Raw genomic sequence first — 25830 nt, forward strand, 5'->3', positions numbered from 1 at the left:
GGAGGAGGTGACCATCCCTCTGTGGAGAAAGAAGTGGTTCGGGACTATTTAGAAAAGCTGGACGAGCACAAGTCCATGGGGCCAGATGCGCTGCATCCGAGAGTGCTAAAGGATGTGATTGCAGAACCATTGGCCATTATCTTTGAAAACTCATGGCGATCGGGAGAAGTCCAGGATGACTGGAAAACGGCTAATGTAGTGCCCATCTTTAAAAAAGGGAAGGAGGAGGATCCTGGGAACTACAGGCCAGTCAGCCTCACCTCAGTCCCTGGAAAAATCATGGAGCAGGTCCTCAAGGAATCAATTCTGAAGCACTTAGAGGAGAGGAAAATGATCCGGAACAGTCAGCATGGATTCACCAAGGGTAAATCATGCCTGACTAATCTAATTGACTTCTAAGACGAGATAACTGGCTCTATGGATGAGGGGAAAGCAGTGGACGTATTGTTCCTTGACTTTAGCAAAGCTTTTGACACGGTCTCCCACAGTATTCTTGCCAGCAAGTTAAAGAAGTATGGGCTGGATGAATGGACTATAAGGTGGATAGAAAGTTGGCTAGATCGTCGGGCTCAACGGGTAGCGATCAATGGCTCCATGTCTAGTTGGCAGCCGGTATCAAGTGGAGTGCCTCAAGGGTCGGTCCTCGGGCCGGTTTTGTTCAATATCTTCATAAATGATCTAGAGGATGGTGTGGATTGCACCCTCAGCAAGTTTGCAGATGACACTAAACTGGGAGGAGAGGTAGATACGCTGAAGGGTAGGGATAGGATACAGAGGGCCCTAGACAAATTAGAGGATTGGGCCAAAAGAAATCTGATGAGGTTCAACAAGGACAAGTGCAGAGTCCTGCACTTAGGATGGAAGAATCCCATGCACCGCGACAGACTAGGGACCTAATGGCTAGGCAGCAGTTCTGCAGAAAAGGACCTAGGGGTTACAGTGGACGAGAAGCTGGATATGAGTCAGTGTGCCCTTGTTGCCAAGAAGGCCAATGGCATTTTGGGCTGTATAAGTAGGGGCATTGCCAGCAGATCGAGGGATGTGATCGTTACCCTCTATTCAACATTGGTGAGGCCTCATCTGGAATACTGTGTCCAGTTTTGGGCCCCATACTACAAGAAGGATGTGGAAAAATTGGAAAACGTCCAACGGAGGGTAACAAAAATGATTAGGGGATTGGAACACATGACTTATGAGGAGAGGCTGAGGGACCTGGGATTGTTTAGTCTGCGGAAGAGAAGAATGAGGGGGAATTTGATAGCTGCTTTCAACTACTTTGAAAGGGGGTTCCAAAGAGGATGGATCTAGACTGTTTTCAGTGGTAGCAGATGACAGAACAAAGAGTAATGGTCTCAAGTTGCAGTGGGGGAGGTTTAGGTTGGATATTAGGAAAAACTTTTTCACTAGGAGGGTGGTGAAACACTGGAATGTGTTACCTAGGGAGGTGGTAGAATCTCCTTCCTTAGAAGTTAAGGTCAGGCTTGACAAAGCCCTGGCTGGGATGATTTAGTTGGGGATTGGTCCTGCTTTGAGCAGGGGGTTGGACTAGATGCCCTCCTGAGGTCCCTTCCAACCCTGATATTCTATGATTCTATGATTAAGACACTAGCCTGAGTTGAACTGAAAAGCTACCTGGCATGAAAACAGTCTATCACGTATCAAGTAATTCCGGCCTTTTTTAACATTGCTAAGTAAACTAGTAGGTGATATTTTTTAAATCTGTTTTTAGCAAGAAATAGACCTGTAGGACATGCACACTAAAGTGTCCTTAACATTGTTTCAAAATTAAATAAATATGGACCATTACATGGTGCCTGGAATTGATCTGGATTTAACAGTAATATTTTAATGTATTTAACAGCCAGTATGCCAGGGAGTAACCTGTCTTTAACAGTAATTGTGGCTCAGACTAACCACCTGAGACAAGAGCTTTGCTGCTACAGAGATCTCAAAACACTTCCAGGATTGTTGTCTTTGGTTATGAGAGAGTTGATCAACCTGCTCTGGCAGGAGATATGGTAGTTTTAATTTGTTTTGGAATTGTACTGTTTGATACTTGGTTCTTCCTGCTTCTGAGGTGTATAGGCTATCTAACATTGAGGTTTAATTTATGATCAATTATGGCTGCAACATTGATTGTGTAGGAAGGGGATTCCATATGCGTCCCAGTTTGTCAGCTAATCTTATAAAATAATATTCAGCATGTTCCCTGCCTTTTTTCCCCAGCCGTAATTCCAGCTCTAGCTGTTTGGGGGACCAACCTATTCTATTTTTAGCAAACAAGGTCAGTATGCTTTGTGGGCTTTTTACATTACTCTCTTGTAAATTCATTTGGCTATGATTTTGCCTTCAAGTGCCTGTCATGTTGGCAAAAACCTTGACTTTGGAGGCTGGGAGTGAAAATTTTGTGAGTGTGAGGATTATATCTGTGTTATGGTTGGTTTCCTTATACAGTTTGAAGTCAGGGCTCCTCATGCTCCTACCATCAGAGTAGTGACTTAGTGAACTCATAAAGACTAATGGACCCATGTTGTTGCTAGAGAAACTACTGTACTAACTATTACATCTGTCAACGGGATACAATGACTCCTTGTGTCCTCGATCACCACAGGATTCCTTAGCATGCTCTCCTGGGCCCTGACTCTGCTCACATTGAAATCAATGACATAACTCAGTTTCATCAGTGAAATAGGGATCAGATCCATAATGAGTTATTGGCATGAGTCAAACTAGTATATAGACTACCAGTGACAAATGAAATATATATGACAAAGAACAGAGAACCCTTGGTAGTCATCCTATTACAGTGCAGAGAGATTTCAGAATAAAGAGCTTTGTAGGGGCTGGTGAAGAGATTTTCTTGCAGTGCTTATTTGCATTCATGTAATCTCATCCAGCAAAAGTGCTCTAGGCAGTAGCAGGTAAAAGTGGTCATCACTTGAAAAAAGTTGAATATTTTTTGCTCTGAGGATTTTGCTATGCCCCAGCCTATTGGGAGGCACTAATATCCATGAGATTTCATTGCGGATTTCAGAATATTCAAGCATTTGTAGAGCCTTAATCCTCTTTCCCTTTGTCGCATGACACATTCTATTTTCCTAATCAAAGGATACCATGGAAACTCCATGAATTGTCCTGCAGATTTTCCCTTTTGACTTTATCCCTCTTGAGGTTTTTCAGCAAATCTGGCCCAGAATCTATTAATGGGACACTGGAAATTGTACAATGCAGCACACCATTAAACTCAATATTCAGTGTGTGCAAGCCTGCCCTTTCTATGCACCTGGGGTCCATACAGGACAAAAAGCATGTTGCAAAACAGGAAGTATCTGCATTTCAAACAAGTAACTTGTTCTTACCCCGTTAAAGAATTGTATAAAGTTGAAGTCTGTATAAATTAAAATGCCTAATGCTATTCCTGATTTACAAGCTAACAGTTGTTTGAAATCTATATAAGATATGAAGATACAGAAAACCTCTCAAGGAAACATTAACAGTAATGTTATTATGTGTAAGAGTTATTAGTTACATGTTTGGTTAGGGTTTTTTTTTTTTTTTTTTTTACAAGAGTATCATTTCGAAACTATTTAACATAATAAAAGAAGGAACATCTAGCCTACCAAATCTGTTGCAAAAAGGAAGGGGGGACTGGGTATCTATACTCAACTGATGGTATCTGAGCTACCAATGTCAACATTTTCCTCACATTTCAAATGGTAGAATGGCAGGCTGAGCTACTCCTAAAAAGTTTGCAGGAAGGGGTCAATTCTATCCCATATGCTTCATAAAACTGGTCTTTAGTTCTTCTCATTTGGTTCTTATCACTTTGAAAACAGATTTCATACCTCAGAATATTACAAGAAATAATAAACTATCAGTCAATGTTAGGGAGTTATTGTCATTTGTGAAACTTTCCAGAATCATCAGTCATACAATAGACAGTTAAATCATAATATTTTACACTGAAGCCACATTATTGCTGATCCTCTCCCAAAGCAAGCAAGCCAAACTCAGGAGTTGGATGCAGTTCCAATCTTTCAGTCATATACATGTTAAATAAAACTACTCTTCTGTTTTGCCCTATTATTCAATAAAATGTTCCCAACTCTATACTTTTCATAAACAAGTTAAATTCATTTAAACAATAGAGTTTGAACGAGGAACAGCGAGTGGCAAATACAAGAGCTTGAGTCTTATGTTAATGAAACTAGTATTACTTATTTGTATTCCATTATCACTCAAACACCGCAATCCAGATTGAGACCACATCGTGTTAGATGCAAACATATAGGATGATGTGGTCCCTGCCCCAAATAATTTTCAGTCTAATCTGAGACAAGACATAATGAGCAAGTGTAACAAAAAACAGGAGAGAGGAAGGACAACAAAGGAAACAGTAATATTCACATGGGTTTACAGTGGTTCCAAGGTGTAAGTCTACAAACTATGGGAGGTCTCAGAGGTCCCCATATGGGATTGTAGCCCAGTAGATCAGCATAGCTCATTGACTAACAGCTCTGCCGCTGACTTCCCGCATGCTCCAATGGAGAGAGGATGACCTCATGGTACACATGGAGCTGCGGAGATCCACTGAAAGACCCCATTCTTTCTGGATTCCTCTGCATATCAAAAAAGCATTCTGAACAATTTGTGCATTTGCAGGGGCTGCAAGGGTAGGCCCTTTGTGGGTAACAGTCTGTTAGTATAGATTCTGTATTGTTAAAAGAGGCATCTCCAAAGATACTTTGCTGTAACACTACAGTACAAACTCATTCCATCACTGAACATTTCACAAATGTCATTAAGTACACACCTGTTACAAAACCAACTACGATCCTATACACAACCACAGCTGCATGAGCTTGAATTGCTAAAGACAAAGTACTCAGTATCTCTTTGGGGATGATGACAAGCCAGAGATTCAATTCAAGGCATAAATAATGAGAAAAGATAAGATGATGGAAGTACATCATGAACCATAAGCCTAAGAGCAGACATTGTAGTTGATAACTGTTACTTAAATATGGCTTGCAATTGTATTGGGAATGGTGTAGTTATACTTAGGAGGATACAAGGGCTTTTCTAACTTGTAGACAAAGGGTTAAATTTACCCCAGTGCAGAGAGCCTGCACAAATCCTTATGCACTACAGAAGAACCATATTAAGGAACTAAGTGGGACTTAAGTGCTACATAAGGTGTGGTGTTGGCATTTTGCAAAGGGGTTAATATCACTCTGGGGCAAAGTTCACCAAAGGTATATATTTGTCTATCTACCCTCTGAACATGTGTGCGAAGCATGCAGTACACAAACACACCTCAAGAAACAGAAGTGGGAGAGAAGGGCAAACTCCACTTAATATATACAACACTCATGTAGGAAATCCCCTTAAGGACTTTGCATTGAAAATTACTAGGTAAGCATGTCTGAGAATGTGAATTTGAAGAGCCACACTGGAAGTGAAACTGCATGTTTCATGAGAGGGACTAATTTCTCATCTTTCTTCCTCTTGCCCTTCATTTTTCTGATGTGTTAGCTAAATAATGAAAATCCATTCCGGACTCTCTCATTTATTGCTGGGGAAAGAGTGGGAGTGTTAACTAGTTGAAGATGAGTAATTTTTCCACTGACGGATGGTATAAAAAGGTAGCAATGTTTCACCTCCACCGTCAATTCATACTGACATAAAAATTTCCCATTTTCAAAGAGCTGCATAGAATTTAGCCATTCAGGTTGAATTAACTCACATTAAGAATAATAGTGATTCAGTAGCTAAACCCAGGCATTTCTTTGAAAATTTAGGGCATATTGTTTTACGGAAAATCATTTATTTTGCATGGTTTTATAGTTTGATCTTTGCATACCCATAGGTATGACAGTTGGTACACTGTGTAAATTAAGTAAAGCAATAACCAACATTGATGTCATGGTCCTTTCTCTGTGGCAATATCTGACACCACCACAACGGCAGCTGGTTTCCAGATAAAGTAAACCTATGGCATGGATAACTAAAAATATATGGAACTACGTTAAAGAAAGAAAACAATCCAAAGCAAGCATCAATCCATCAAACACCTCTAAAAAAAGAAGTCTGTATTTAAAAAAGGACAAATTAGTAAAAAGCAGCACAAGAAAAGACAAGAGGAAGTCTATGGATAGCATCACCAAAGAAGCTGAATCAGCTGCTGAAAGAGGTAATAGCGACACACTTTACCAACAAAGTTGCAACTGCTACTGCTGAGCTTGCACCCATTAAGGATAAACAAAGGAAAGACCTTAATAACAGAAAAAGCAAAGAGCAACGGGCAGAGCACTTTCAAGAGATGCTGCACAGACCACCATCAGAAGAAACTATTGACTTTGACAAAGGATTAGATATTGTAACATTTCACATCAAAAAACAAAAATGAAAATAAAATCAAAGTATCACCTTAAGTAGAAGAAAGGAAGTGATTGAGGTAAAGGGAAGAGCATCCTGAAGACTGTATGTAGACCAGATTTTCCCCTAAGAATAATCATCAAAGAGAGCATTGAAAGGCAAAAACCACTCATCATAAACTTCATAGATTTTTAAGAAAACATTTGAAAGCCTTTGTTGCATTCACTCTTGAAATTCCAGTGTCATGGTTAGTCAACAAAAATAATTATCAAGGTTTTATATCAGAGGTGCAGCTTGCACCAGTAATATAAACTCGGACTTGAGTGAATAGTTCAATGTAGACAACATCTACATTGCATTCTCTCACCTCTGATGTTTGGCATTACCATTGACTTCATTATGAGGAAGTGTAGATGGATACAACACAGGCACTGCATAGCTTAATAACAGTACACTGGATGACTTAGACTTTGCTGATGACATAGCTGTAAATGTCAGTTTAACCAACATGCAAGTGAAGACTGAAAGACTGTCCAGCCTTGCAAAAGAGATGAGATTATTAATCAGTTATAAAAAACCAAATCTAATGAGAATCCCAGCAACTCCCAATTCAAGCATTATTTTAGAAGGCAAAGGAATACGAGAAGTGAATCAATTCACATGCCTGGCAGTAATGTGCAAATCAATGGACATATCCCGAAGGAAATAATGTCACGAATTGGCAAAGCAACAGTTGCATTCAAAAACTTAAACAAGATTTGGACATCTAAAATCTACAACTTGAAGACCAAAGTATGAATATTCAACTCAAAGTTATTTCCACCTCAACATCTGGATAGGAAAGCTAGAAGTCCACCAAAGGTACAGATGTTTAAATGCCTTAGAAAGCAAATGCTTTAGAAAAATATTAGGTATTACACTGAATTAATTTATAAAAAGGCTAAGATTCATCAGAAACTTCAACAATCCGTTCTCTTCAAAGTTGTCTGGGACATGGGCTAAGGATGAAGTTATGGCAAGTGTGCGATTGGGCAGCTGCAGGAACATGCAGAAAGGGCCAACCAAAAGAGTCCCTCTGTTAAACAGTACTCAGAGAGGGAAAACTTCTGGGACTTAACAGAAAGAACATGCAAAGATTGACCCAAGATTGACAAGGATGATGGAGTCTTCTTTGTGCCCCATGCAAACTTTGACGGCATGGGAAAGATTCAGATTCAGAATTATCAGCTTTGGAATTTGAATTACCCTTGCAATAGTTACAATGGCATCTCTATGACCAGGATCTCAATTTTATGTCACATCTATTATGTCACATCTAAAGATATTTCCAGAAGCACAGGTGCCCATGACACTATTTCCTTCTGCTGAATCATCAGCACACTTTCTGCAGCTCCTAAAGTGCCATTTTGCTTGTCTCCAATGCAACAAATGACCCAGCTCACTGCTGGTTAACTGGGAGGCTGAGCAGGATCACTACTCAAGTTGGCATGGTGACAGACTCTCCAAAGGTATTTCTAATCAAGCAAAGAACCAATAGTGATAAACTGTGAATGAAGTAAATAACCTGACAGCTGACAAACGAAGCAGCATTATGTACCATTCTTAACCCTCTAGACTTCCAAATGGGAAGCTGCATATTTAAATTCATGTACCTTTTTCCGAAATCTCTCTTAACATTCAACCACCTGGCTTGGCAATCTTGACGATTTAATACAAGCCCTCCTTTGCACTCAAACAGCTGAAGCAGCGCCTTTCTGTCATGTGTAAAAGACTATCGTTCTGGAAGTACAAGAGCCATTAAGCAGGTTAAACCCACATTCACTTTGTTTCTTATAAGGAGAAACTTCACCAACAATTACAACTCCAAACGTGATTGATAGTTTTCTGTTTAAAAACAGAAAATATTGCCACAACTTCTCTATACAAAAAACCCCATGATTTTGCCTCCCTGAAGAGTGGTTAGGATTCGGTATTAGTGTACCTGTCAAAATATTCTTCATGTTAATTTGATATTAAAGATAAATAAAAGATGGATTATATTTATAAATTCTAAATGTATGTGGTATCATTTTTCATAGAAAATATATCTGTAGATTAATTATCTCAGGGCTGGTTCAGTTGTACTTTGAGGGACACAGATATGCAGTGTGTGAAGATGAATTAACCCATTGTCTCTGTCCAGTACTGGGCCACTGGATTCAACCAAACTCAGACTAAGCAATTTTATTGGGGCAATCATCTTTTATATCAATGCAGCAAATTATTTAACAGCAAATTATTTAACCTCAGTGGTTTCCTAGAATTAATATAAAACAATACTGAATAGGGACAAGATATAGGATCTTAGTCCATATTTAGGCTGCTCAGTAAGTGCTGTGATTTTCAAAAACACTGAGTACTTGACTTCAAAGGGTGCTGCTGGGTGCTCAGCACTTTTGCAAATCACACTACTTACTTAGGAGCCTAACTTTTGGCTTTTTAAAAAAAATATATTACAGATTCATTGGTGTTTGAGGCCAGAAGGGACAGTCATTTAGTTTTGCAGAGCACACAAATTCACCCAGGGATTCTTGGATCTAACCTAAAAACTTGAGGTTGAACTAGATATTTGTTAAACTAGAGCCCTAGCACATGCAATACCCAGCAATTCCCCATCCAAGTACTAACTAAGCTTGTGATTGTTTAGCTTCTAAGATCTGCTAAGAGTAAATGCATTCAGTCTGATATGGCCCTCAGTCTTGTCACTTTCTATAGGCAAGGACACATTATACTTGCAAATACTTTTACTATGCTCTGCCTGGCCCCAGGAACAGGGCAGGTCATTGCACATGTGTAAAGTCAACTTGTGACAAATGAGCCTAGAACACAGTGCACATCATCAACTATTAGGTGGTTAATTTAGACATTTTAATTTATGTAGTTTAATTTGTCATTAATGAAACTGTAGCCTTATCAAATTATACTATTTGTAAGATGTTTGTCATCTCACAAGTTTTCTCAGGATAAAAAAAATCCTTTTGCAGTTCGTATATAGGGTTATGCTTTGGCACAGCACCTCCTTCCATACCCCTGCCAGACTCTGCAATGGTTGAACAAAGAATATCTCATTCTCTACCATAAACAAAAAAAATATACAGAAATAAAGGAGCAGTTGAGGAAAACAAGCTGCTAACCAAAGAGATCACTGTTTGATTATAGACACTCATCTAGAATAGACTGCCTGGGGGAGAAGACATGACTGCATTACAAACTTCCAAATGTAAAACAGCTTGTCGTAACATAAATATGTAACCCTAAATAGATTGCCAAAGAAGAAAACCACATCTTTTCTTTATTTTGGCATTGTGTGTCATCAAGATGGCCTTCTCATGTCGAGTTCACACAATGACACCTCAAAAACAACCTACAAACAGACACCAAGTTTATATTTCTTTTTTCTTTAAAAGAAAATAATGTAAAGAACAGTGTCGCTGTGGCCAGCAAGGCACCTCTCCAGCACACAATTACAATTGAAAAGAGTTACAGCTGCAATCTAGCTGAAGAAATTGTCTTATCTGCTTCACGAATGTACCCTGGGGAGGATTCTTAAATGCTATTTTATATCCCCAGAGAAGTGTAACACAGAGACAATGATGAAAAAGGCATCTGTTTTAGATGTGTATAACTCTAACCGCTAACATGGGCTGTGTGCTCTGTCTGGGGATAGTATGACTTTTTCTCATTAACATTTAATCATGTGCTATTCCATCTTTTATTCAAAGTTTTCAAGTTTAAATGAGACCTCAGTATAGCCCATTACCAGCATTCAGTGAAGGTATTTTTAAATCAGTGTTGAATCAGGTCATGCAATTCATTCAGTTTGTTTAAAAAAAAAAAAGGAAAGTCTTCAAGTTCATTTAATTTCTGCCAGCTGAATCTTCCTGAGTTGAGTGAAGCACCATAGACTGTAATTAGGTAAAAAGGACTATCCCAATGACAAACAAGGCCTGGGATAGGACCAGTAAAAAGCAATTTCAGCTGAAACTGGTTTGGAAAGTGTTCATCGAAATAATTTTCCTGTTTTTTTTAACAACTCTAGTTTCAAACAACATATATATATTTAAAAGCAAGTTTACCAGATCACTAAGGAGGGGGAGAGATTTTCTGTCACAGCCAGGTCAAAGGAGGCCTGCGGACATGGGGTGAGATGCTCGGTATCTGGACCGAAAAGTCAATGATCAGTCCAGGGCCAGGCCAGGTCAAACCCGCAGAGTCATAGTGCATTACCAAATTAAGAGCATGAGGCGAGAACTGGGGTCAGGCCAGGCCGGGATCTTTCATTGGGGTCAGCAATAAGCTGAAGACAGTAAGCCAAGATCAGGGTTGGGAGCTGGAGCAAGGTCAAGAGCCAAGAGTCTGGGATCCAGGTGAATCACAGTGAGGAACAGCAAGCAGGGTCTGAGGATGAAGCACACTGGAGGTCTGCGTTGCTCAAACAACTACCAGAAATGGCTTGCTGGTTTATATGGGGAATGCAAGCCAATCAGGGAAGCAGAGGACTCTTGTTCATGCCCTTAGGGCAGGACTTCCTGCTGGGCTTAGCCTCCCACTGTGTATCACTGGCAACCCTTCAAGGCCTCTGCATGGAGATGAGGAACCAGCACCTGCGTCAAACCCTGCAGTCCCCACTTCTAGGCCCAGAGGTCCTTACGTTTTCTCACAGAGCCATCTCCCAGCACCACAATCCCCCATTGCTAGGTTCTCAACATATTTCATCCTACAAGACACTAGGAAGGACTCCAGAGAATACCTGGACCACATGGTGAACTGCAAAATGGCCTGTCACCCATCAGGTCATTCGGCTACCCCTATGGCCAAACTGCCTATGCCCCTGTCGACATAGTATAGGGAGGAAAATTATCATTGTCATGTATTATCTGTATTGTGCTAGTGCCTAGGAGCCCCAGACACGAACCCCATTGTGCTAGATTCTGTACAAACAGAGAACAAAAAGATGGTCCCTAACCCAAAGAGCTTACAATCTCTCAGCCCTCTTTGAGCTAGAGCAGGTATTCAAACAATTACCCTTCCCTTGATTCAGCCTCCTCTCAGGTCAGAATTGTTTCAAAGAGCCCAATAGACGCCGTTTCCAAAGTAACATTCTCCACTCATTCAATTCATGTCACCTTGCACTCCTGACTGGCAAAGTTCTGGAAACAGAGAGAAAAGCATGAGATAAAAATGGTTTGAAATGTGAATCCACCCAGACCAGTACTACAAAAAGTATGGCTAGCGAGGCACAAGGCTTATGTCACAAAGCATTTGATAGTTAGTAAGCCCTTGATCTGACCAAGCAACAACAAAGCAGGCTGTCACTTTCAGGTCAGTCTGTCCATGTTCCTCGGGATGTCATTCAAAACACCCAGCCAAATGTAGAGATTGGAGTAATTTGTTCTTCCAACAACTAACTCTTGTATCTAGAGAGTCTGGTTACACATACATCTTTCAAACTCCAGGTTTGCCTGAGTCATGTTTCACCTGAGCCCTTAAGAGGCATGGAAGAAAGATAAAGTCCCCATGAATTACCCACCTCCAATGACACATGTATAGTAAGTACTGTAGTCTTAATGAGTCTCAATCTACACCTCTGAGGATAAGCATAGACATGTTAGCTAGGCAATCCCATCCCAAGATAATCAGAGTTGCAGGTTCTCAGTGTATCTTCAAAGGGCAGCGTGGGTGCTCAGCACCTCTCAGGATTTGGGCCACGTACATTGTAAACATTGACTGAAAACATTAATACAAAGCTGGAAATCATCTCTCTAGACAGAGCTGCCAGTTTCTATCACATTGTCTCAGGGCACAAATGGAAAGAGTGTCCCAGATGGTAAAAAAATGAAATTGATAAAAAAATTAATAAAAATATGGGGGAAAAGGCGTTTTCTTTCAATATTTGCTATCCAAACACTATATACACCGAAGGCCCAGTTCTGTAGCTGTTCTGGCTGAGAAATACCTGTGGAATCAAGCCCCAGTATTGTACGAATTTGAATATGTAGAGTACCCAAACAGCACCTGCTTGTTTGCTTATCTTCATTCTTCTCTACTCACAGCTAGCAGAACTGTCACCTGGTAACCACTATTACAAAGAAACTTAACATGAATTTTCACTTCACTCTTTCCCTGCAGTTAAAGTAGTGGATTGGGACTTTGGAAATGTCAGTTCATATCTAAGCCCTGGCACAGACTTCTTGTGTGACCCTTAATCTCTTTGTTCAGTTCCCATCTGTAAAACAGGGATAATATTGCTCCCTTTCTCCCACCCTTTGTCTATTTAGATTGTGAACTTTTGGGGCAGGGACTATGCCTTACTATGTGTCTGTATAGTGCCTAGTACAATGGGACCCTTACTTCAGTTGAGGCATCTAGGTATTAATATAGTACAAATAACAATAATAATAAACAAGGTTCAGCCAGATGGCCTTTTTCTGGGATTTTCCACTGTGACACTGATAATAGGAATATGGCAGGTCCATGTATGCAAAATTTAAGGAGATTTTCTTAAAAGGTCAAGAGGCATCATCCTGAAATTCAACTCTTATAGCATCTAAAAATATTGATACAAATCTCTGCATCATTAAAATATTGGTTACCACCATATGTAGTGCCCAACTCCAGGGAATGTAATTAGGTACAGCATATAGGCAAACAAACTGTGGTGAGAATTATTGATTTTGAAATAGAAAGAAACAAGAAAAAACATTGTATAGTATACACCTCTGAAGGAATGTATCTTCAGATATCTGAGTCAATTTGCCTACTTCCAACATGGAGATTTCCCAACAAGTACTTGCCAATTTTTGCTTTTGATCCTAGAAGTATCACATCCAGGAATGCTTCATCATGGACATGGGTTTCATAACCAAAACACTACACTCTACATACTATCGGTATTTTGGACTAAATTTCAAGCCATTTTCAATCTGATATCCTTATTTGTGCATGAAGTTTTGTACGTGAAATTATTGCATTTCCAGTAAAAATATCTTATTGTTAAACGCTTTCCATTTACAGAGGGTAAAATTCTCTGCTAATATATATCAGTACCACTCTACTTATTTCTAAGGGCTTCTCCACGTGGCAAGTTAGTGCGCGGCACACCAAGGTGTGCATCTACAGAGCACAAGGTGACCATACAGTAATGTCCCATGTGGACACTGCTACAGTACAGTGAAAGTCCCAGTGCACCGAAGTGTCATCCACACAAGACATTATTGTGTTGCAAGGTGGTGTGCTGTAGATCCACACAATGGCTTGCTGAGCAGTACTTTGGTGCGTAGACAAGCACTAAGGAAATGCAACAATTTACAAGAGCAGAGAATTTGACCTATTCTCTTTATTTTATAACAAAGCCTTAGAGGGTACATTTACACTGAAATAAAAGACCCACAACCTGGACATGGCTGGCTCATGTCAGCTTACTCGGGCTTGCAGGGCTCGGGCTGCAGGGCTAAAAATTGCTCTGTAGACTTTCAGGATTAGGCTGGAGCCTGGGCTCAGGGACCCTCCCGCCTCGTGGGGTCCCAGAGCTCGGGTTCCAGCCTGAGCCCAAACATCTTCAAAGCAATTTTACAGTGCCACAGCTTGAGCCCCACGAGCCCAAGTCAGATGACTCAAGTCAGCCTTTGGTGTTTAATTGCAGTGCAGATATACCCATAGGGACACAACCTCATCAACTATGTGTCTCCAGACAGATCACAGGCATTACCAGTAATGTAGTTGAAGAGAAATGCAGGTAAATGAAGTTTACTCCCTTCTCATTTTAGGAATATGGAGTTTAGTTTTAGGATTGTTTATCCACTTTTTAAAAAAACCACGACACCATTGGACATTACCTGCTCTTGGTGACTAATGTCTCTTACCAGATCTCTTAAATCCTATGCTCTTTTTGGCATTCCCCACTAAAGGAAGGTTCTAATATTATTATTTAAAACTGTTTATCCCTTTGGCTAGAACAATAAAAGCTTCAGATTGACCTAGGTCAATTTCCTTCATCAGGATATTACAACACTCAATTTACCTTTTATTCCATTTTCAAATGTAGTTAACATACTTCACTGCAACACTGAAACCTCTGCTTATTCCCCACTGCTAATTGCTAGTAAATGATTGAGGACATTTTGCGTTACCAATTTTCTTTGCTGTAATTGGAAAAAGAAAATGTGATCATGTTGCCTGGCAGTTAGAGAATTAAATGCATTGCATTGAATCCTAGGAAGCATGGGTTATGTTTCTTGAGGGGTGATTGTTTTGTTTTCCTTCCCTTGCCTATGCCGGAAGGCATTTATATAATACTCATGTTAGTCTGGTCTTTATATTTCTGTGTACTGCAATGTAACTTTCTGAAAAGTTCACCTCCCTCCCAAAATAATTAATTAATTATAAAACATGAAAGACAGACAAGAAAGTGCCAGTAAGACCAAGGAATGGATAAATGCTGTCAAACAAGACACGATGACCAATATTACTAAATGGAATAAGTATATCTAGCATTGAAAAACATGAATGATACTATGATACAATCACACATAAAAAGTTAGACAAGGTTGCTTTAAAAGAGAAACAGGAAGTTGCAACTGCAAGTCAGATCTCAGCTACATCTATATGTTGTGAAGCTCAAAGAAAGCAGATGAACTGTGTACAATTCCATTGTTAGGGGCTGATTCAAAGCCCTTTGAAGTGAGTGGGAGTCTTTTCATTGACTATATAGCCTTTGGATCAGGTCCAGTGTGTTCATGCTTTCTTTTCTAAAGTTGACAACACAGCAGAATGAAGGTCCAAAAACGCAAGGGAAAAAAACCAAGATATTATTTATGGTTACAAAGTAAAAAAAAGATAATCATAATTAACCAGGTGGAACAGATCAGCTTTTGTGGACAAAACAGAAACTGGACTTGCAGCATCTGCCTTAAAAATGTGCTTCAGTATTGGGTTTTGAAATTCATTTACAAGTGATATTTTGTAAATCAAATGATTCAGCTAAGAAGTTACAGTCCATGTTCAATTTAGATGGGGTATTCACCCTGTGTGCATTAAGAGAAAAACAATGTACAGTCATCTCATGCTGGTTTGAGATTTCTAAATACAGAATAAATGTAGCTCATCTCATGATGCTTATATAGTGGAACTACTACTCAATATCATTTTAGTACACATCAGTGATATGAACAGGGCAGCCATTTGAGTTGGTTGCGTCCTAATTGAAGACTATGAAAGGTTCAGTACTGTGTGTGTTTTCAAGATGGCCAGCGATGGAACAGTGGTGGTGACCTGGAACTGCTGTGCCATGTTCTCTTTTCTTTCTGGAAGACAGAAAGTATTTCCTGTGCATAGAGTGCAAGTTGGTGGCTGTGCTTGGGGAAAAGATTCTTGAATTAGAGTGGTAAGTTGAGACACTACTGAGAATCAGAGAAGCTGAGGAGTTCCTAGATAGCCAAGTTCACGAAACAGCAGTACCACAGGTTCAGGTAGAATAGAGTTGGCCATCAAGGAATCAGAGACAGAGAACTCAGAGAGAAGGCCTGGTGGTTCATAACTATCAGAGACAGGAGGTCACAACAGCATTCTACATGGCAGATGAGGCAGATGAGGATGGGCAGAGTGTGGCCACCAGAGAGAAGACGACAGCTACAAGTTTCAAATCAATACCAGGTCCTCAACATGGAAACTTTGGAAGATACCCCTCAAGATCCAGCAAGTCCAAAGGAATGGAGAGATATACAGGACACGGGAGGTGGATGGCAGCTCAGCCCAACCTTTAAGAAAAAGCAATCTTGCCTGCAAAGAGTTCTCCAACTGTCCAAGGAAGACAGATAATCCTTGTTGGACATTCAATACTCAGAAGAATCAAAAGAACATTCTGCAAGGGACAGGCAGATACCAGGACAAGACGTCACTCAGATTGTATAGGATTCTGAAGTTGACGGGCAAAGATCCATAGTTCACATTGGCACTAATGACACTGTATTGTGGGATATCTCAAATAGTAGATTACTTCAGGGAACTCAGAAGCATGCTGAAGAAGAAGAATGTCCAAGCAAACTTCTCTGAGTGAAGGAAGACAGAAGGCAGAAGATTCTGGAATTGAATTGCTGGCTATGTAATCAAATGTAGGTAAGGAGTGTAGGGTTTTGGTTTTGTGGAACATTGGTTCTCATCAACCAAGGTGGAGGCCACCCAACCTATATAGCCCCCTCTCCTGATAGAAGATAAACCAATCTCATTGGGTACAGTCTCGCGAGAGTAGTCAGGAAAGGGTTAAACTAAAAGCACAAGGGGAGGGTAAAAAGAGGGAAGATATGAGCACTCAGAACAAAACCGAGATGTTGAGAACAACATTAATCAAGGAATCAAAGGAAATGAAGAGAAAAAATTCTTGAATTGCCTATACACCAATGCTAAGAGCCTGCGTAACAAACAAGAGGAGTTCAAATTGCTCATTTATGAGCATAAATCTGTTAGCATTACTGAAGCCGGGGGTGGGATGATTTGCAGAATTGGTTAAAATCAATGCTTTAAACCTATTTAGGAAAGGTTGAGTGAGCAAAAAGGAGGGGAATTGGCACTCTGTGTTCAAAATGGCATTACCCGTTTCTGAGTCACTTATAACGCAGAAGGAAATTATCTTGAATGCTTATGGATCAATGTTCCTAACAGATAAAGCACAAGATAAGGTACTCAGTGTCTGCTACAACCCACCGAATCATACCAGAGAACAGAAACTGCCTATCTAGAATGTGTAAAAAAGAAACAGAGATCATGGGGGACTTCAGTTTGAGTGACATATGCTGGGGGTTTCATTATAAGGTGATGAGTCATCCCTAAACTACAGCTGATGAGTCATTCCTATGCTAGGCTTCGTCAACCCACAAACCAGGAGCTAGTCTGGTGACTCAAGGCAGCTATATAAACCTCACAGGAGAAACAGCAGTCTGCTCAATGCCATTTCATGGCTTGGAAATTTTCCCTGCCTGATAGTGGTAACAGACTTCACAAGCCTTAGCCTGTTCCAGTCTTCCTCCTGCTCTGGCCGTTTATAGTCCTGCTCCAGCCTTGCTGTTACTCCAGCCTTGTCCCACCCCTAGCTCTGGATTCCTAATTCTGGCTCTGAAGCCTGGCTCTGACCACTAGGCCCAACCATCCCCATTCAGAGTTTCTGATAAGCATGCTGCCAGTACTAAAACATCCTTGGAATTTCTGAACATTATAGATGACAGTTTCCTAACTCAAATAGTGTTGCAGCCAGCATGGGGGAATTCTTTATTAGACTTTGTCCTAAAAGATAAAGAGGAACTGATCAAAGAACTAAAAATTAAGGGTATCTTAGGTAAAAGTGATCACATTTATGTGCAAGCAGAATACATTCCAGACCAGTAACATATGTACTTGATGCTTAAATAGGAACAATTTCACAAAGCTGAAAGCAATTATGAGCCAAATCAGCTGGGAGGAAAAATTTAATCAGAAAAATGTGAGTGGCAATTGGGAATCATTTAAGAACACCTTATTACATGCCCCAAAAGCTACAATGAAGGAAGAAGGTGAGGAAGAATATTGGTTAAAAACCCAACCTGGTTTAGAGGGGAAATGAAAGCAGCTATGGTAGAATTATCAATAATAAGGCAGAAGTGTTCAATAAATATTTCTGTTCTGTAGTTGGGGGGAAAAGACTATATGATCTCATCATATTGTGATAATGCTCTTTCCATTCCACTAGTCTCTCTGGAGGATGTTAAATAGAAGCTACGAAAGTCACACATTTTTAAATCAGCAGGTCTAGATAATTTGCATCCAAGAGTTTTTTAAAAGCTGGGGGGAAAAGCTCGCCGGACCGTTAATGATGATTTTCAATATGCCTTGCAGCAGCAGGGAAGCTAAAGTTGAACCAATTTTTTTACAGGGTGACCTGGGTAATTATAGGCCTGTCAGCCTAACACTGATCCCAGGCAAGATAATGGAGTAGCTGATATAGGATTCAATTAATAAATTAAAGGAGAATAACGTAATGCAAATCAACATGTGTTTATGGAAAACAGATCCTGTCAAATTAATTTGATGGTTTTTTGGATGAGATTACAAGTTTGGGAGATAAAGGGAATAGTGTTGATGTAATATACTTCAACTTCTGTTAAATATTTGATGTGATACTGCACAACATTTTGATTAAAAAACTAGAATGGCATACAATTAACCCGGCACACATTATGTGAAATAAAAACTGACTAATTGATAGGTCTAAAAATGTAATTGTAAATGGGGAAGTGTCATCAAGCCGGTGTGCTTCCAATAGGGTCCTCCAGGGATTGGTTCTTGTCCTTGAGCTGTTTAACATTTTTAATCAGTGACATGGAAGAAAACATAAAATCCCTGATAAAGTTTGCAGAGGACATAAATTGGGAGTGGTAAATAATGAAGAGGACAGGTCACTGATAAAGAGCTCTCTGGAATGCTTGGTAAACTGATTGCAAGCAAACAAACAATATGTGCTTTAATTGGCTAAATGTAAATGTATACATCTAGGAACAAAGAATGTAGGACATACTTAGAGAATGGGGGACTTTATCCTGCGAAGCAGTGACTCTGAAAAAGATTTTGGTGTTATGGTGGATAAGTGGCTGAACTGAGATCGCAATGCGATGCTGTGGTGAAAAGAACTAATGTGATCCTTGGACACAAACAGAGAAATCTAAAGGAGGTGAAGAGAAGTTATTTTACCTCTGTATTTGGCACTGGTATGACTTCTGCTGGAATACTGTTTCCAGTTCTGATGCCCAGAATTCAGGTAGGATGTTGTGGAAGTGGGGAAAAAAGAAAAAGAAAATTTGAATGCAGGCCTCTTAGTTTTCTCTGAAATAAGCTGAAGTCAGGCTAACTCTAACCATCCTAACGCAAGACTTAAAGCAGGGCCTGGGGAAGTAGAAAGCAAGTGGGAGCGGGGAGGGGGGAAGGAACTGTAAAAGATGTTGTTTAACCTTGTGTAAGATAAAAATGAAATGTAGACGATAGCAAAAATTGCTAAAAAAAAAAAAGATATCAGGAAGAAATATGTATTAACAAAATGCAGCTGTTAATCATTACTGTATGTAACAAAAGGTATAAATGCTTGCCCTAATTGTTTATCTTTTAAAAAAAACCTGCCTAGACAGGGTAAATCCCTGTCAGTGTGCAGTCTCTCTTCCTTGCAATTGCTTAAAAATAAAGACTGTCTCTAACTTGCTGCAACCAACCTAAAAGTAAAGGCTGCGTTTCTTCCACAATGTTGATAAGGTGGAGAGGGTTCAAAGAAGAGCCACCAGCATGATTAAAGCATTAGAAAACTTGCCTTATAATGACAGACTCAAGGAGCTCAATCTACTCAGTTTAACAAAGAGAAAGTTAAAGGGTGACTTGATTAATGTCTATAAGTGTTTACACGGGGAACAAATATTTAATAATGGCCTCTTCAATCTAGTTGAGAAAAGTAAATCATGGCTAGAAGTTGAAGCTGAACAAATTCAGACTGGAAATAAGGTATAAATTTTTGACAGCGACCATTTTTAAATCTAGATTAGATTTTTTTTAAAAAGATATGTTTTTGGAATTTTTGGGGGGGGATGTGGGGGGATTTTTTTTGGCCTGTGTTATACAGGTAGCCAGTCTAGATGATTACAATGGTTCCTTCTGGCAGTGGAATCTATGACTATTTAAAAAAAACCAAAAAACACAAAACATTGAGTATTTCTGTAAGGGATATTATGTCAAATCAGATTGCAGCTGTAATTTTTAAAAAGCTCTAGCTGCAATGTTTTAAATTGTACAAATTGCATTTGATTTCGTTTATCATTCTGAATGTATTATGATTGAAATGAACACATAAAGTAATTGCCCATGTTTGCCATGTGCCACCCTCCCTCCTCCCCCAGGATCATTTGTAAACAAAACAAGGTATCTCAAAGGACTTTTCCGGGAGAGAAAAAGTTAGATAATTTAAAATATAGGATTTTTTGTCTGTTCCTGCAATTTAGCTGTATTCTCTGGCAGCTCGGCCTTTAGCTGTAACGTCTTTCATTAGCAGGATAGTCAATGGCTGCAACTGTGTGTAGCCCAGTACGTACTGTTCCATGCCCAGTACGTTATATATATTCATGAAATCTACCTGCTTTTGATATTTCACAATATAACTGATTTGGTGTGCGTTTTCTATTCTATTTGAAGGTGTCACCAAGCTTTATACATTTTATGATAAATGCCTTCTAAAACTGTGTGGTTTTCTATTTTGTTTTGCTTTTTTTCCCTCTCACTGCCATAGACATTTATTGCCAAGTGCAAAAAGGATAGTTAGGTTACCAGTTGATTGACAGTGTAATAAAATATCACAATCCGTCTTTCTTATCTCACACAAAGTAATGTAAGCTAGTTTTATTACAGCAAAATGAAATCTGTGACTCTTGACACAGCTGTGTGTTACTGTGGCGTGCAGACAGCATACCTTTGGGTCTATTGCCTTACTGCTCAGCACACACCAATGTGTTTTGAATTTGCCAAAAGAGAATTTATTTCTCAACAATTGTTAATATGATTACAAGCACTTATTTACAGCATCAGAGTGAAAAGGCATGCTAGAGAAAAATGCCCACCAAAATCAAGAGCCTAATTATCAAGACACAAGACCCAACATTAAAAACTGCCCTATCAAGAACAGATTTATGGAGAGACTTGTCAGTCTTCTGGAAAAGGATGTAATGGCTGTGAAGAAATGATAGTTAGGTACCCTCTTCATCTAGATTTAGAGCGTGACACACAAGAGCACATCATACTGAGTATACAGGAAGTGAGCAGGTTCTGACAACAATAGGAAAAAAGGCCAGAGAGCTACAGCAAGCTATTCACCAGATGCTCTGACTGTTTTCACTAGCAATCACCTCCTTATTCTTGAGCCCACTGTTGTTCATCTGTTAGGCACTATAATGAAGCTACCCTCACATTCAAAATGCCAATGCAGGGACCCGCAGCTCTACTGCAAACATAGGGCCATATCTTTTACCCAGCATCAAGCCCAAACAAACAGGCTGCGCAGACAGGAAGAACAGAATCTTCCATCCTCATAAGGGTACCAACGGGATGCTCCATAATCATGTATGTGAGGGTGTCACGGTGTATGGGGGAGTCCGAGCCCTGCACCCTTCTTCCTGGGGTTCACCGTGACTCTCAGCCAGCCAGTAAAACGGAAGGTTTATTGGACAATAGGAACACAGTCTAAAACAGAGCTTGTGGGTACAACCAGGACCTCTCAGTCAAGCCCTTCTGGGGGGCAGGGAACTTAGACCCCAGCCTTGGGGTTCCTTGCGTTCCACCACCCAGCACCAAACTGAAACCAAAAACCCCTCCAGCTGGCTCTCTCCTCTAGCCTTTGTCCAGTTTCCCAGGCAGAGGTGTTACTTCCCTCATCCCCCTCCCGGCTCAGGTTACAGGCTCTCAGGTATCCCATCCCCAATGAAACTCCCCTGCCACATTCCCAGGTCAACACTCCCCCCTCCCTGCTGCGTCACACCACCCTGCTTCCTACTGCGTCACAGAGGGGTAATGGTCCAAGCAGTTGTGGATAGGATAGGAGAGGAGTCAGTCCATGAGACATCCTATAAAAATGTGCTTCACATGATGAAAACATTTGGAGAGACTTGGACAAGATGACCTAACAGGCCTTTCTGATTTGAAAGCGGATGGAAAAATAAGAAGAAATGTCTTGGTCATTCATGATGGATCAATGAAGGAAATAAATGAAACAAAAAAGCAAGAAACCTTTACCCACTCCTCCCCTTCCAAATCTACCACAGAAGAGAGTATGGTGCTGGTAGCTAATTGCATTTGGATACTAACTTCAACTGCCTCAAAAGCAAAAAGCCATCAATCTCTGAGGAAATGCTTTTCAACCAACTCAGGAGTGTTTGAACCTGCACCTTAGCTGAGCCAAGTTTTTGCCCAAATTTATGTATTGGATAAAACATTAATTTGGGCAAAAAAAATAAAGCAAGCAACAAAATACTGTTTAAATAATCCAGTCCTTAAAATGGTTATTAAAATAACCACAGTTGAGCCTTTTGGTTATCTGCTAGGTACGTGTATGTCTACAAATGACTCATGCTGGATATAATGCCACAGTTTAACACATCATTTTGATCACATTTGAACCCACACAGTCTCGTGTTTGTGTAACACTTAATAAAAGAAACCTTGAGACAGAACAAGTACTAATATGCACACAACAGCTGTGGTGATCAATGGACAAGTGTGAAAAAAAATTGACTATATGACTCTGGAGACCCTGCTTGCTTTGCTCATTCAAACAGCATGTTCTCAGCCCCTGGAATTACTTTTCAAAAGCAATAACAGTACATAGCATTTTTGCATTTTCAAAGCTCTGTAGAAAAACTAACTAAGCCAAACAATAACCCTAAAAGGTAGGCATTATTTTGATTGTATAGATGGGGAAACTAAGACTCAGTTATATGTACTCATGCAATCATTCCTTACTTATGTATATGTTCTATAGAAGTCAATTGGATGACTCATGTAAAGTCCAAATTTGACCAGGACAGTCGTGTGTTTTCAGATGTCTTGACATTCCAGCTTTTCAGGACCACTGAAATGTCCCAGCTTTTCATTTAATTAGCCAAATTTCCCATTGGCTTCAATGCGTGATTAAGGTACTACCTGGGACTTAGGAGATGCAGGTTCCATTTCGTGATCTGCCATAGACTTCCTGTGTAACTGCGAGCAAATAACTTAAGACCTGATGCAAAGCTCACTGATGTTGATGGGAGTCTTTCCTTTGACTTTAGTGGTTTGGGATCCTGCACTTAAGTCTCTCCGTGCCTCAGATCCACATATGTAAAATGGGGATAACAGTACTTCTCTCCCTCCTAAGGGTGGCATGTGGATGAATACAATAAAAATATTTAAGATGCTAGATACTATAGCAATGGGGGCCATATAAGATAGACAAGTATAACACCACCTTTCAGCAAAAAGAAAAGGAGTACTTGTGGCATCTTAGAGACTAACAAATTTATTTGAGCACCACCTTTCAGGATACACTCAGCTCCTCATAATGGCACCTACTAAATAAGCCATAGCATAAAAAACAAAGTAAATTAGGTAGATTTTGTAAGTCTTTCAATGTTAGCAACAATCTGAGATGACATTAACAACACAGGGAAGGAACTCTTTTTAAAACTGGTTTCTATTGTGACAGTGTCCACATCAACCACCGCAATAAATGCACAGACTCCCTCCTTCCGGCTTCATTATCACTGAGCAAAGAACTAATGTTGAACAGAGCAAGGTGGCAAATTAATACCTTTATGATGATATTTTACACATTGCCTGAAATTGCTGGAGTATGATTTTCTAAAGAGCAGGTGCAGTGATCCAGTACACCGGAAAATTAAGAGTGAAACTGAGTGGGAAATCCTCTCTACTGGGAGATGGAATTCTCAGGTGAGTTGTTGGGTAAAACAAGTAGCTGGATGTCCTCTGAGTACAAACAGGAAGAAATTTGATTTTTGTGTAAAACTGCTCCCACTATTTTTGATTTGCTAAGGGTCAATTATTGCCGAATTATTTTTGATGGTGAAAGGACTTTTTGTTTATCTTCTTGCCTGATTTGTTCAGTTTTGGCTGGCCCTTCCTAAGGTTGTTGGTTTCTTTCTAACACGTTGTGTTTCCACGTGACAATGGAGACCACTTAGTGGTACATTTATACTCCACATCTGTATTTCTCTGGCATGTGGTGTGACCCCTAGTGGGGTCACAAAATGTAATCAGAGGGCCATGATGTGTTGAAAATTTTATTACAATATAAAGCAAAAAAAAATCTTGCTTCTCCCACTCCCTGCACATCTTTACCTCTCAAGGACAAGCTCCATCAAACCTCTTGAAATAAAACACACAAATTATCTAGACTTATCATTGATATCATACTCAGACTTTTGCCATAAATATAAAGGGATCATGAAAATTTTTTTACTTCAAATAAGGGGTCAACAACTTGAAGAGGCTAAGAAACTGCTCTACACTGAAGATCCATTCTACGGAGAAAGAACAACATGCTTTCTTGTATGGTACAGTACTAAGCAGGAATGAGTTAATAACAGTGCACAGATGTTCAGCAGGGAATTTTTGTTTTAAAATACAGTTTTCCAAGGGTTCCAAATGGGAACACACTCATTCTTACACGATTCTGCTCTAGGATAGCAGAAGCCTCATGAGATTCGTTGATGTCATGAGAGTTACACCATTTGCAGACTATATCTAACAAGAACTCCTCCTGGGATTTTGGCATTGTCATATGTGAACAAAACCTTTTGGCCTTGAAACTAAATGGCAAATCCCAGTCTAAGCCTAATCTGGGCCTGGATCTAAACATCACTTCCTTGAAACATCTCTAATTTATTATCAGCTATAATAATAGGACCATTTTGGCTGCAGCTGCTCTCATTTATGGAAGCTGTCCTCCTTCCATTGCAAGGGGAGGATGTTGCCTGAATATTGAGAAAGCAGAACTGGACTGTGGACTGATATAGTACATCCTAGTGACATGCACACTTTTCATCCAGGAACACTGCTACGTCCATTGGTGTTGATGCGAGGTAGCTTCTGACACCGATGGCAAGGAAAGGTAAGGTCAGCCTGAGAGGCGGTCAAAGAACTGTCAGTTCAATAGCACAAAGAAGTCTGTTGAACCTGAATCCCTGTAGCACAGGCACAGCACACCAGACTTGACTTTCCTGGCTCTGGCTGAGGCAGACTAAAAGGCCAGCCCCAGAATCGGTTAAATTGATTGTCAAGCTTGCAACACAATTAAACTCCAAAATCCTGAAGACTTTCCAGTTTGTTGTAAGGCCTTTTTTTTTTTTTTATCCTCCATTGGATTAAGCATCATTTCTTAGTAGAGGAATTTATATTAATTATTATAGCTGGGTTAGAGACAAGGGCTATATCATGAGAAATACAATAAATTGCAACTGGGAATATAAATTTGGCTATCTTGACACTTGTACAGTTTTTGAGAAGTAAATCCACATATACAGAGGAATGGGTCTGACGCTGCTATTGGCAGATCTCCAGCAGCTGGCTTCAGATTCTGTAATAGCTCATGCCTTGCAAACTGATTCAGCCAACAGTGCAGGAGTGCTCAGAATGATCTTAGAGGGGCACTTCATTACTTTCGAAATATCAAGCCATTAATGCTTCAAATCTACTAATTGGCAAAAAAACTCAATTAACTTTAGGTTAAGAGGGCTACCAGACTGTGAATTCTGTACCACCACTGGTGAGAATTTATTCATGCACGCAGTCCCATTGACTCAACTGGGACTACGTCCTAAGAGCTCACCATTCAGAAGGGACCTTTTGTATGTACACCAAAGAATGTTA

At 39.9% G+C, this 25830-nt stretch overlaps 1 long non-coding RNA gene across 2 annotated transcripts in view; it reads right to left on the reverse strand.

Moving 5' to 3' along the window:
• LOC119563680 overlaps nucleotides 1-25830 on the reverse strand; it is a 193071-nt gene that overhangs the window by 87841 nt on the left and 79400 nt on the right. The window contains exons 5-6 of one of the 2 annotated variants that reach the window (XR_006285096.1): nucleotides 11443-11567; nucleotides 8031-8157 (exon numbers count right to left, since the gene is read on the reverse strand). This is a non-coding gene — a long non-coding RNA (uncharacterized LOC119563680). The remainder of the gene's footprint in view (nucleotides 1-8030; nucleotides 8158-11442; nucleotides 11568-25830) is intronic. The other variant, XR_006285095.1, reaches the window with a different exon arrangement.

The sequence above is a fragment of the Chelonia mydas genome, chromosome 12, assembly GCF_015237465.2.
Source record: "Chelonia mydas isolate rCheMyd1 chromosome 12, rCheMyd1.pri.v2, whole genome shotgun sequence".
NCBI lineage: Eukaryota > Metazoa > Chordata > Testudines > Cheloniidae > Chelonia > Chelonia mydas.